This window comes from Natrix helvetica (genome assembly GCF_964273705.1).
Source record: "Natrix helvetica genome assembly, chromosome: W".
Lineage (NCBI taxonomy): Eukaryota > Metazoa > Chordata > Lepidosauria > Squamata > Natricidae > Natrix > Natrix helvetica.
Window position 1 is genome coordinate 77,682,521 of NC_138555.1, and position 13,610 is coordinate 77,696,130.

General features: G+C 45.8%; 1 gene segment (V, D, J or C); it reads left to right on the forward strand.

The window, feature by feature from the left end:
• The first annotated feature begins 239 nt into the window (after nucleotides 1-239).
• On the forward strand, nucleotides 240-1,050 carry LOC309400594 (T cell receptor alpha variable 30-like). The segment is given in 2 exons: nucleotides 240-291; nucleotides 650-1,050.
• Nucleotides 1,051-13,610: the final 12,560 nt, after the last annotated feature.

The following is a 13,610-nucleotide window of genomic DNA, read 5'->3' on the forward strand; positions in this document are numbered from 1 at the left end:
TGTGTATTTTACATCTTTGTAAATAAAATAAAAAAATAAAAAATAAAGGAGCAGATTTGGGACACCCTCCCCCTCCTCTAAAAAAAGAAAGAAAGACTAAGCTTCTTTCTTATGGGTTTGTGGTATTTTCCTCCTTTGATCTAGATGAGTCAAAGCAGAGCTGAGCAGATCTTCGATCCCCAGAAAGTCTGAGCACGAAATCACCCACAAGGCTGTCTGTTGCAGAGAGAGGAAGAAGGATGGGAGATCTGGGGAGCGGGATTGTTGCCTTGCTGTTGGCCATCTTCACAGGTATCTTTTTTGATTGATTGATTCATTTATTGGGGGAAATAATTTTTACCCTATTGTTCTTTTTTTGGTGGAAGGTGAAAAACAAGGCTTCCTCAAGCTGGTTTTTAAACTGAACTTTTACAAAGCCATTAAAAAGAAAATAAGCAAAACCATAAGGAGGAAAATTAATTTAAATACCTTATCATGTAAAGTAGGATAGCAAACACTGAATAATAATTTCTGCATTGAAAATTCTAAAGCATCAGCTAAATAAACTTGTTGGTGGATTCCTTCCTTCCTTCCTTCCTTCCTTCCTTCCTTCCTTCCTTCCTTCCTTCCTTTCTCTATCGTTTTCCCTAACGTTTCCTATTCCTTCCAGTTGTATCAGGTCAAGCTACTGTCATCCAGGAGCACCAATTTCTATCTCTTAAGGAGGGAGACTCCATCCACTTGAACTGCTCCTATCAGGAAGCAGAATATAGTCTTCAGTGGTACAAGCAATATCCAGGAGGCCCCCCAGAATTCATGACATTACTGGTTTTATCAGGGACCAAAGCAGAGGATAATTATGAAATGACTCTGGACACAGAGAAGAAGGCCACCTCTTTGTATCTGAAGAACACCCAACTGAAGGATTCAGCTGTCTATTTCTGTGGCTGGAGCACAGTGCTACAAAGACACCTGCTGGTTGTCACCAAAGTGGAAGACAACCAAGAAAAAGATATTGAGCTCCCTTTCTTCTTCTTCGAAGAAAGATCAGGAGAAGAACTTGAGCCATAGCCTCATAACAACAAAGATCTGTTTGTCCCAAAGGTCCTTTTCCAAAAGGCAACTGAAGTTTCCTCATTTTTTCCCTTCAAAACATTTGTTTCTCATCCAAAATGAGAAACTTCAGCTCTAACTGATCGATGAGGAGCAAAACACTGTAAAGGAAAACAACAAAAAGAAAACAAAATCCAGTTGCCTTTTGGGACAACCATGACCTGGATGACTTAGAATCTCTACAGATGTTCATCTGGAAATTGGAGCAGAACACCCAAGAGAGAGGAATGGTTGAAAGGTTCCTGGCAATCAACTGAATGATCCCCATGTCTTTCCCTTCCAGGTGTCCAAGGCCAGGACTGAGTGGATCAGAAGCCCATAGAAGTCATCAAAGAAGGAGAGGATTCCACCATGGTCTGTCAGTTCACCTCCAGCAATGTCTATAGCATGCATTGGTACAGGCAATATGCAGGAGAAAGTCCTGCGCTTGTCCTAACGGTTGGGTTGGGGAAATTGGAGAAACAGGAACACTTCACTGCCTCTTTTGACAAGAAGGAGAAGGAGAGTCAGTTGAACATCACAAGAGTGCAGTTGAATGATGCTGCAGTCTACTTCTGCGGGGCCGAAGATCCACATCAATGCAGAAGCACCTGCTTCACGTACAAAAACCCTCTGAGGCTGAGCCCTTCTGTGAAGGGGAAATGAATCCAAGCTGAGGAACTGAGATTCAGAGTTGGACCTGCCAACCCAAAACAAGCCACATGTGGGTACAACCTGCATTGGTATCAACCAGAAAGTAATAAAGAATTGTAACAGAATTTTAACAGATTAATAGAGTTGGAAGGGAACCTGTAGGTCATCTAGTCCAAACCCCCCACTCAAGCAGGAGACCCACCATTTCTGACAAATTGCAGTCCAGCACCTTTTTCGTGATGAAGATCCCACAACTTCTGTTCCATAGGTTGATTGTTCTCAGTGTCAGAAAATTCTTCCTCGTTTCTAGGTTGAATCTCTCCTTGGTCAGATTCCATCCATTATTCCTTGTCTGGACTTCAGGTGCTTTGGAAAACAGCTTGACCCCCTCCTCTCTTTGACAACCCCTCAAATATTGGAACCCTGCTATCACAGCTCCCCTGGTCCTTCTCTTAATTAGACTAGCCATGCCCAGTTCCTGCAACAATTCTTCAAATGTTTTAGTCTCCAGTCCCCTCATCATCCTGGTTGCTCTTCTTTGCACTCTTTCTAAACAGCTGTTTTATAGTGTGGTGACCAAAACTGGATGCAATACTCTAGGTGTGGTCTTACTAGAGCTTTATAGATAAGGGCTGCCCTGTGGTGTTGCGAGGTGGCAAAATGGTGATAGACAAACGCCAAGGAAATCAGACATACCAGGCATTTGAAATTAGTATAAAGATCTATTGCCATTTAAGCTCTCTACAAGAATCTGAGCTACTAACGTTCCAAGCAAATTGGAGGTGGATAAGGCTCAGTGGAATTCAAGATGAGCTGGACTTAGATCTCTTGTGGGTACAAAGGGTCTCGTCACTGATGGCTCATTTGACCTCTCCCTTGGGCTCAGGCTGGTCATCTCCTACATCGATATGTCCAAGAAGGACATTCCCACCACTTGCAAGGCTCAAGTACATTGGAATTCCTTGCGCATAAAGGCTACATGCTGTTTGGCCAAACCAAAACATTGGCTCTGGGCTTAGTCTCCAAGTAGTGGGAAGTTATGTCATTTATTGGTGGGACTGGTTCTCTATCTATCTATCTATCTATCTATCTATCTATCTATCTATCTATCTATCTATCTATCTATTATCTATCTATCTATCTATCTATCTATCTATCTATCTATCTATCTATCTATCTATCTTATCTATCTATCTATATCCCGTGGAGCATGTGCAGGGATTTAGTTGCCACCTGGTCCACACATCCTATGCCTCTGAACCCTCTTGAGATAGCCACCTCAAATAGTGTCTCTTCTGGCATAGTACCAGGGGTGGGCTTCAAAAATTTCAGCATGGTAGCACTTCAGGATTGTGGTACTTCAGGATGGTAGTACTGTAGCTTTAATTACTGCTGTAATGTGATTGGTTGCTGTTACCTCAAGCAGCCATAGGAGGGAGCCAGAATGACTGTTAGATCTCTGTTTGTTAGATGCTGATTGGTGAATACTGCTTGATACTGTATCATAAGTTACTGTGCGTTTTTGCTACTGTTAGCTGTTTTGGGTGCTAAACTGATTATTTGATACTGGACTGTGTTCGAGGGATCATTCCTTAGCTGAGAACATTGATAACTGACTGACTGAACGGTGTATGACTTGGACTGTAAATTGAACTCTGAATACCTCTATATTTCCACATAGTAAACTACTATTATTTATACTATTCGGTGTCCTTGTATGCTGGTTTGTGCATGTTCTTCCATACCACTCTCATTACGCTTCTCTGCACACTCGCTCTCCTAACGGGGAGCTGAATTACTTAACAGTGGGTTCTCTGCCCAGTTGCTGGGTAGGCATGGCCATGGTGGGCATGGCCTAAACAGCCTCCTGCCCCATGGAATGCAGGGGTGGTGTTTTTACCTTTCCCGGGCTCCAGAGGCTTTCCTCAAACCTCTGAAAGGGTGAAAACTGCTTGCTTACCCCAGGCCCCAGAGGCTCTCCGGAGTCTGGAAACAGCCCTGTTTCTGGCCTTCTGGAACTTCTGGGAGGCCTGTTTACCCCCATCCCCCAAGAGCCTATGTGCGGACTCTGAACTTACTTCACATCCAAACAGGCCACGTGGAGACTCCTGAGAGGGGCGTAGGGTGGCGTAGGGTGGGTGTGGCCAGCCTGGGTGGAATTTGGAAGCCCTCTGACCTGGCCATAATGTTAGCTACAAGTTCTCCTGAACCTGGCCAATCCTGAAACAGCCCACCCCTGTGTAGTACTCTGATGCAATCTGAGATTTATTGGTATCCTATGAAGGTCCCCCCCCCATTAAGAATATAGTTCTTGTTTTTTGTTACATTGCTTAAAGTTTTGGGAGAGTCAGGAGCTTTATAACTCATGCAAAGGTCCCAACCCAATTATCTTTCACGATGGGTCAACAAAAAATGGACCATGTGACCTGAAGTTGTAACACTAACTTGATTTTGTTAATTAGCCCTCAGGATGGGCTGAGTTCGTAATTCTCCACTACAGAGGTAGTATTCTACCGGTTCAGACTGGTTCATTCGAACCAGTAGGAGAAATTGCCCACCCACCCCGGGTCTATAGCATCCCATTTAATGCTCCTTTTTTTTTTAGCCAAAAGCATATGCGCAGAAGGCTGAGTGCATGCATGAAGCACTCCCATTTGCAAACCAGTAGGGAAGGGAAGGGAATACCACCCCTGCTCCACTACCATAGGTAATAGCAATTGATGAGTTATTGAGAATTACGGGTTCTGCACATTCCTGATTAGGTAAAAGTAAAGTTTCCCCTTGCACATATGTGCTAGTCATTCCCGACACTAGGTGGGCAGTGCTCACCTCCATTTCAGAACCGAAGAGCCAGCGCTGTCCGAAGACGTCTCCATCATCATGTAGCTGGCACGACTCAGCACCAAAGTTACGCGGCGCTAGGGATTCGAACAGCCGAACTGCCGATCTTCTAATCAACAAGCTCAGCATCTTAGCCACTGAGCGACTGTATCCCCTTATATAGGTGGGGAACAGAAGGATTTATACTCCTTGCAGGCAGCTGGTCATTTGCATTCTTTTTAGTGAGTCGTTAAGGTCACCTGGAGATTTATCTATGTCATCAGATTCACTTCACTGACCCTGGGGACAGAGATAAACTTCCAGGTGGCCTTATGCAAGACGTATAAGTCCTTCCATTCCCCATATATCCAGTCAGAGCTGAAAAAGCTTCTTGGAAGAGAAGTGAAACATCTCAAATAAAAACCAGGAAGTCCTCCTGAAAAAGTACCTTTGGGATAAGAGGATTTAAAGGCCTGGAGGCTAAGACATATTAAGAACAGTTTCAGGAATTGGGTATGGCTGGTCTAGAGAAGGACCAGGGCGGATATGAGAGCATTATTCCAGTGTTGCCACAAAGATGGGGCTCAACTTATTTTTCAAAGCCCCAGAGGGCAAGACAAGAAACAATGGATGGAGACTAATCAAGAAGAGAAGCAACCTGGAATTCAGGAGAAACTTCCTAACAGTGAGGACAATGAAGCAGTGGAACAGAAGTTGCCCTCAGAAGTTGTGTGGCGCTTCATCCTTGGAGGTTTTAAAGAAAAGACGGGACAGTCACTTGTCTGAAATGGTATAGGGTCTCGTGCTTGTCCAGAGGTTTGGACTAGAAGACCTCCAAGGTCCCTTCCAGCTCTATCCTGATTGAATTAAAACAACCTGGGTGGAGGACTTAGCAATACTTTTGAAGTGCTGTATATTCTGTAGGCAAAATCTGACAGCATTCTTCCCAGAAAAGAATTCCTGAATCCTTCTCTGAAACCATAGAGTAGGTTGTTGTTGTTAGTTGCACAGTCATGTCTGACCCATCACGACCCCATGGACAACCTTCCTCCATGCCTTCATGTCCTCCGCCATCCTCTGGGGCTCATTTAAGCTCACGCCAACTGCTTCGGTGACTCCTTCTCTGTTGTCCCTTTCTTCTTTTGCCCTCAATCTTTCCCAGCATTAGGCTCTTCTCCTGGGAGTCCTTCCTTCTCATTAGGTGGCCAAAGAATTTGAGTTTCATCTTCAGCATCTGGCCTTCTAAAGAGCAGTCAGGGTTGATCTCCTCTAGGACTAACTAGTTTGCAGTCTAATTTGCACCTTGCAGTCCAAGGGACTCGCAGGAGTCTTCTCCAGCCCCAGAGTTCAAAGGCCTCAATTCTTTGGCGCTCAGCCTTCCTTATGGTCCAACCTTCACAGCCATCCATTGCAACTGGGAAAACCATAGCCTTGATTGTACACACTTTTGTTGGCAGGGTGATGTCTCTGCTTTTTAGTATGCTGCCTAGATTTGCCATAGCTTTCCTCCCCAGGAGCAAGATAGTAGGTAGTCAAATCCTAATGGGTTAGGAATTATGATCGTGTCATCTTCTTCTTGAATTCAACTTTTTTACTTTAAAGTGATTTAAAATCACCCAGGATGTGTGTGTGTGTGTGTTTTAATTTGCTAATTAAATCTACATCTTGCAAATTCCATGTGGTCCCATTCAGCTTGCCCCGATGTGGCTTAGGTGATTCCAGATCAGATCAGATCAGCCAAAATTATTTGGTGCTCCCACTTTCGCTCTTTCAATGGAAATTATGACAATTTGTCATTTTCTCACTAGATGGCACTCGTTTCGCTTTCATTCCTAACAGGGGGGAAGCTTCAGTTACAGCTCAACATGGTTTTTCTTTCTTTCTTTCCTCTTTAAACCACAAAGCTCTTTTATTTAAATCATTCGGGGGAGAAACTAGACAGCAGTCTTGAAAACAGAGTCAGCGACTCCGTTTGAGAAAGGAGAAGCTGCATTGTTTTTTCCTTGTTCCTCCTGGAAGGCTGAGACACCAGCCGAAGCATGGATGCCTTCAGAATGTTCTCAAGAACTTGGAAAGCTCAGTGGAGGAGACTTCTCATTGCTTTATTCAGTCTGTGTAAGTAAAAGTATTCCAAGAATTCCAAGAGGTTTATATTTTAGCTTTGATTTGTAGAAGTCAAGGGAGGCATAGATAATAGTCTACTTCCCATTTTCTTCCTAACAATAATTCTGGGAGGTGTGGTCCAACAATTGCCCCAGTGTTCTGACCGAGGCTTCCCAAGAGCATGAAGCAAACTCCTAGTCCCAACAAAAACCCCTCTTATTAATTTACCATGAATTCTGCTCATTCACATCCAGCAAAGTCTTTCAAGGGAGGATTTACAGTCACAGACCTTAACTGGCTTGGAGAGCTGCCAGGCCGACATCTGCAAAACTTGGCAAGGAGTCTTGGAGAGTCACGAACCAATTAAGCGAACTAATTGCCTCCTGCAAACTCTACTCCCCTTTCGCTCCTCTTTTATTCCCTCTGGGAGGGGCCATTTATCCTCCATTTGTGGCCTTACTCCCAAGTTGACCCCTGTTCTTTAGCTGTTCCCTTTGTCTGGCAACTCTGCGCATGCGTACACTGGGAACAGGCTCCAGCTGTTCATCTGCCTGACTGATGTCTGACTCTGAAGGCAGCTGATAGCTGTCAGACGGCCCTGGTCCCATCTCTGCCTCCGACACAGAGCCCTCATCAGAGCCTTCCTCAGACTCCAGGACTGGCCCAGGTTCCTCCCCAACCTCCTCACTGTCCGAATCTGCTGCCAGCTCTGGCCACAACACCCAGTTAGATTCCATGCTAAAGGACGACTAGAAGTCACCATCTGTGAGTTTCTAATTTTGTTCCTTAATAACTAGATCAAACTGGCTCTCTTGGAAAGAACACGAGAGCTGCTCCAAGCCCTAACCTGAACCATGGCAAGGCAAAGAATGAGAGAGACCTTACAGCTGTTTCTTAGTTTCTTCTTCCCCCTTAATGGGAATGGAAGAGCATGTGAGAATGGAGCATCTACCTGTAAAGTCATCCCTCCTTGTCTTTCCTTCTTTAGTCTGCCGCTTGGATGCCCAAGTAATCCAAACCCCTCCAAAGCTGGAAGTTCACGAAGGACAGACTTTCACTGTGAAGTGCAACTACTCCATCCAGTACCAGACCTATTTTTGGTACCGTCAGCTGCCTCACGCACCTCCATCTCTAATCCTATCTGTGGATTCCCTAGGAAGTACCTCCAAGGGACACTTCGTGGCAGAGTATTTGGAGAATGGGAAGGAAAGCCATCTCAGTTGCTCTAGAGCTCAGCTTCAGGATTCAGGAAACTACTTCTGTGCTCTAGAAGACACAGTGGTGTAGGAAGGAGACACCTCCCAACTCAAACCTCAGTTCTTCTGAAGTTTCATAAGTGTCTGCAGTCTCTGTGCCACTCTGGAGCACATGTTCCTCTGGTCTGGTTGGTGGAGATCAAAGCAGAATAGCTGGGTTAGAAGAAGCATCAAATGTCAGGGTTCCAAATAGCATCCAAAAGTAAATCAGAGTCCAAGGCAAAGTATTGCTCAAAGTTCCAATTTATAAGGTGACCAACTGTCCTCCTTTAGGGAGGACAGTCCTTCTTTTGTAAGTTCTGTCCGCCCTCGAAAAGTGTCCTCCTACATGTCCTCCTTTTCAATATTTGAAGACTAATCTGTTGCGCGTTATGTGACGTATTTGTATTTGACATGACAATTCGTCAAGACTCGGTATGGTGCGGTATAAGACGCGATTAGGAGACGCATGCGCTCCACACGGGAGACCTTGAGAGAGAGCGCCGCGTGCAAGTGGCTTTGTTTACTTCTTACCGAAACACAACACAGCACATACACACGCAGTAGACTCACGGCACGTCGGCAATTGAATGACTCACGGTAATTATTTCTTTCTCAGTGAATATTCAATTATACAGAGGTAAGTACAATTCACGTTTTATTAAACAGTTTTTAATGGTGTTTTTTTTTACTTCATCGCAAGTATATTGAACAGATATTGAATCTTGTGTTGAATTTTTATCTAAAGAAATGCTAGACATTAAAATAGATGACAATTGTCTCTTTGAAGAAATTAGAAGACTGAATGTATATTTAAATTCTGAAAAAATTAATACATTGGGAAACTCAACATGTTGAAATTGATAAAAGATGGGTGGATATTTTCAGCCATTTCAAAAATGAACATATTCCATGTGAACATTTATTTATACTTGTTCAATTTACGTTGTGCTGCCCTGGAACTAATGCAGCAGTTGAAAGAGTTTTTTCAATTGCCAGTGAGAAATCGAGATTGAATGTTGATACTCTAGCTGCAGCACTTGCTGTAAAATTCAATATGAAGGATATTTCTTGTTCAGATATTTCCAATATATTGTTAGAAGATGATACATTGACAAAAATATTAATTCAATGGAAAAGTACTCAATTTAATAATAATTAACAGGCATGTAAGCATAATTACAATATAAAATGTTGCAAATGTTTTTATTATGCATATATCATATTTTAGTGTATTATTGTTGCAATGAATAAAATATTTCTTTTATTTATGATATATTTTTTCCAATTTATTTGTCCTCCTTTTCACTGTAAAAAAGTTGGTCACCTTACAATTTATTAAGAGAGCCATGTTGGCACATCTGGGAAAACCCGAATCTGAAAGCTTCCAGGTTTCCCCCACATAGTTGAAAGTTCAAGATCTTGCCCCACACCAATCAATCCATTCCATGGTCCAATCTCCCATGGCCATGCTGGCAGTTCCACCCATCCGGTTCCGGTCAGGTGCAGAGACAAAAGATGACCTTGGCTTTCTAGAAAGAATTTTGTTATGGCTACATAGCATCTAACTCAGTACAACCCCCCTCCCATTTTCCCAGAATAGAAAAGGCATAGTAGAATAATACAAAGTGTGGCAGGACAAAGATCCAAGAGAAATAGGGCCACGGGCCTGACATTAATTTTGTGGGAACAATGTTTGAGGGCCACTGGAGGAGATGATCAGTTAAGCCCAAGGGAGCGGGTCAAACGTGTCATCAATCTTCATGCCCACAGGATATCTAATCCAACCCACCTTGAATTCCATTGATCTTACCTACCCATGTTTTCCTGAAAATAGGACCTGGTCTTATTTTCTTCTGGGCTCCGAAATGAGGACAAGGGCTTATTTTCAGGGGAGGTCATATTTCCCTGCTCCCATGTATGGGAGGACCACTTCTTCTGCTTGCTCACAGCAGTGCAGGAGACCATGCAGTGTTCCAGTGTGGTTGCCAAGAGATGGGGAATTGGGCTGCCCCGAGTTTCCCACCCTGGCTTACCTCAGGGCCCCCACAGCCAGGCCAGCCAGGCCGCAACACCTGCCTCATTTTACAGTGACAGCACCAGACCAACTTGGCCTCCAGCTCTGTTGTGGCCACAAGGAAGCAGAAGAAGTGGGCCAGTGGCCATGTAGACTCCTGCCGCACATGCCTGCTCGTGCTGCTGCCATGAAGCAGTTGTCATGGCATGGATGGCCTGGCTGTGGCTGCCCTGAGGTAAGCTGGTAACCTACCCCCCTCACATCTCCTTGTGTCAGTGGCATCGCGAGCAACCAAATGGAATGGCTGTGTGCAGGCTCTTAAGTAGGGCTTATTTGGGGTGGGGGCAATGCTTAGTTTAGGCACACACACAAAACATGTTAGGGCTTGTTTTCAGGATAGGTCTTATTTTTGGGGAAGCACTGTACCGCAAATTTGCTATGGCCGTTAGTAGGTCAGATTCTTGTAGAGAGCACTAGCATACAATAAACCCATATTCAATTGAATTGCGTGGATTCCTGATTTCCTGTGCCTGACAATGAAGCTTTTGTGGATAGAAAAGCTGGTGACCCTCAGCTGTAGAGATGACTGACCATCTGTGCTATTCTTAACTTGTGAAACCCGGTTCCACAAAGAATTCAAACAAGTATTGGAGAAATGTTAACAAGCGGCAACAAGGAAGTTCAGCCTTAACTGAGTCTGAGAGGGACCAGGAGTGACAGAGCGAGTAATTGGGGTCTGCAGAGCTTGGAGGCAGCTTAGTTTGGGGACAAGGTGGGTGGGGTCATCTTGTTCAATCCCACACCATTGCTCTCACTTCTCTTGCACATCATTTCTCTACAAGTAACATAAGTGATGTGGGATTGGACAAAATGATCCCATCCCATCTTGTCCCCTATCTAAAGGAATGACAGTCCTGGCATTGTGTTTAATTCTCTCCTTGTGATTGGCAGGCTCCCAAAGTAGATTGTGTAATGATAGTATGGTATGGTATGGTATGGAAAGGAGTGGAGTGGAGTGGAATGGAATAGAATAAAATAAAATAAAATAAAATAAAATAGCATAACATAGCATAGCATAGCATAGCATAGCATAGCAAAGCAAAGCAAAGCAAAGCAAAGCATAGCATAGCATAGCATAGCATAGCATAGCATAGCAAAGCAAAGCAAAGCAAAGCAAAGCATAGCATAGCATAGCATAGCATAGCATAGCATAGCATAGCATAGCATAGCATAGAATAGAATAGAATAGAATAGAAGTAGAAGTAGAAGAGGAGTGAAAGGGGAGCGGAGTTTGTAGGAGACAATTATTTCACCTAATTTGTTTGTGATTCTCTGAGACTCCTTGCCAAGTTTGTCAGCTCTCCAAGCTAGATAAAGTCTGTGACTGTAAATCCTTCCTTGAAAGACATTGCTGTATGTGAATGAGCAAAATTCACAGTAATTTAATAAAAGGGGTTTTTGTCGGGACCAGGAGTTTGCTTCAGACTCTTAGGAAGCCTCGGTCAGAAAAAGAAAAGGGCAGAATACTTCCCCTAAAGCAGCGGTTCTCAAATAGTGGGGCGCGCCCCCCTGGGGGGGCGCGAGGCTCCATAAAGGGGGGCGCGAAGGCTCCCTTTCCATCTGGGTGCAACGGCGGCGAAGGTGTGGGCGAGGCATAATATATGCCGCCTGGAAGTGGCAGCACTTCGGACTGTGGATTTTCATTGGAGCCGCGGGCTGGAGCTGTGCAAGAAGCCTGCTCGGGCGGGGGTGGGAGGGAGGGAAGCATGGGACCGCCCGTCTTCGCCACCGCGTAGCTCGCCTCCCCGCTAGCAGCTCCACCGCCAGCATTCCGTCTGGAAGCTCCACCGCAACAGCCGCTGTTGGGGAAGGGACAAAGGGGCGGCGGTCGCCCGATCTTGCCACCACCACCCCTTCGCCCCTGGTAACGGCGACTGTTGTGCTGCTGCTTCCAGCTGGGATGCTGGAGGAGCTGCTGGCAGGGAGGGAGGGAAGAAGGGCAGAAGGGAGGTGGAAGGAAGGAAAGAAAAGCAGAGGCGCCGGAGGGAAAGAGGAAAGAAGGCAAGCAGGCAGGAAGGAGGCAGAAGGAAGGAGGGAAGAATGGAACTGGAAGGGAGGCAGGGAAGGAGGGAGGGAGAAAGGAAGGATAGGAGGATAGGGAAAGAGGAAAGAAGGCAGGCAGGCAGAAGGGAGGGAGGTGCAAGGAAGGAAGAAAGCATAGATAAGCAGGAGGGAAAGAAGGCAGGCAGGCAGGAGGAAAGAGGAAGGAGGGAACTGGAAGGGAGGCAGGGAAGGAGGGAGGGAGAAAGGAAGGATAGGAGGATAGGGAAAGAGGAAAGAAGGCAGGCAGGCAGAAGGGAGGGAGGTGCAAGGAAGGAAGGAAGCATAGATAAGCAGGAGGGAAAGAAGGCAGGCAGGCAGGAGGAAAGAGGAAGGAGGGAACTGGAAGGGAGGCAGGGAAGGAGGGAGGGAGAAAGGAAGGATAGGAGGATAGGGAAAGAGGAAAGAAGGCAGGCAGGCAGAAGGGAGGGAGGTGCAAGGAAGGAAGGAAGCATAGATAAGCAGGAGGGAAAGAAGGCAGGCAGGCAGGAGGAAAGAGGAAGGAGGGAACTGGAAGGGAGGCAGGGAAGGAGGGAGGGAGAAAGGAAGGATAGGAGGATAGGGAAAGAGGAAAGAAGGCAGGCAGGCAGAAGGGAGGGAGGTGCAAGGAAGGAAGGAAGCATAGATAAGCAGGAGGGAAAGAAGGCAGGCAGGCAGGAGGAAAGAGGAAGGAGGGAACTGGAAGGGAGGCAGGGAAGGAGGGAGGGAGAAAGGAAGGATAGGAGGATAGGGAAAGAGGAAAGAAGGCAGGCAGGCAGAAGGGAGGGAGGTGCAAGGAAGGAAGGAAGCATAGATAAGCAGGAGGGAAAGAAGGCAGGCAGGCAGGAGGAAAGAGGAAGGAGGGAACTGGAAGGGAGGCAGGGAAGGAGGGAGGGAGAAAGGAAGGATAGGAGGATAGGGAAAGAGGAAAGAAGGCAGGCAGGCAGGGGGAAAGAGGAAGGAGGGAACTGGAAGGGAGGCAGGAAGGAAGGGAAGGAGGAAGGGAGGGTGGAAGGAAGGATAGACAAGTAAGAGGGAAAGAGGAAAGAAAGCATGTGACTACGGTGGGAGACGAGGAAAGACCGGTGTGCTATGTTATGCAGAGGTGTACTTATAACAATTTTATAGACAAATGATACTATTTACAGTCGCGCGGGGGGGTGGGTGGGTGCGAAATGTTTTCTTCTTCCTAGGGGGGGCATGACAGAAAATAATTGAGAAGCACTGCCCTAAAGGGAGGCAGAAACTCCCTCTCTCTCCCACCTTTGTCAATGGACCATTAAGGCCTGGGCCAGTTTATGTACGACACAAAAGATATGGCCTCCAGGACATAATTGGACCCACCTAGCAGCAGAACATACCACATGGCCCCTGGGAAGATTAAATCACCCAGCAAGGCTCAACCAAGCCTAGGGTTGCCATCATGGTGCTAGGAAATGTTGGGGATTACAGGCCAATTTTGAGGGATGTGGATGTATTCACTTAAAGCTCGCTTCCTTCTCCCCACAAGAGGGCAGTAGAACCACAACCTAATACAAGTAAAGTTCTCTTCTGGGGGCTATTGTAAGGCAGGAATAGAGAACAATAGAGTAGAGTAGAGTCGAGTAGAGTAGAGTGGAGTGGAGTGGAGT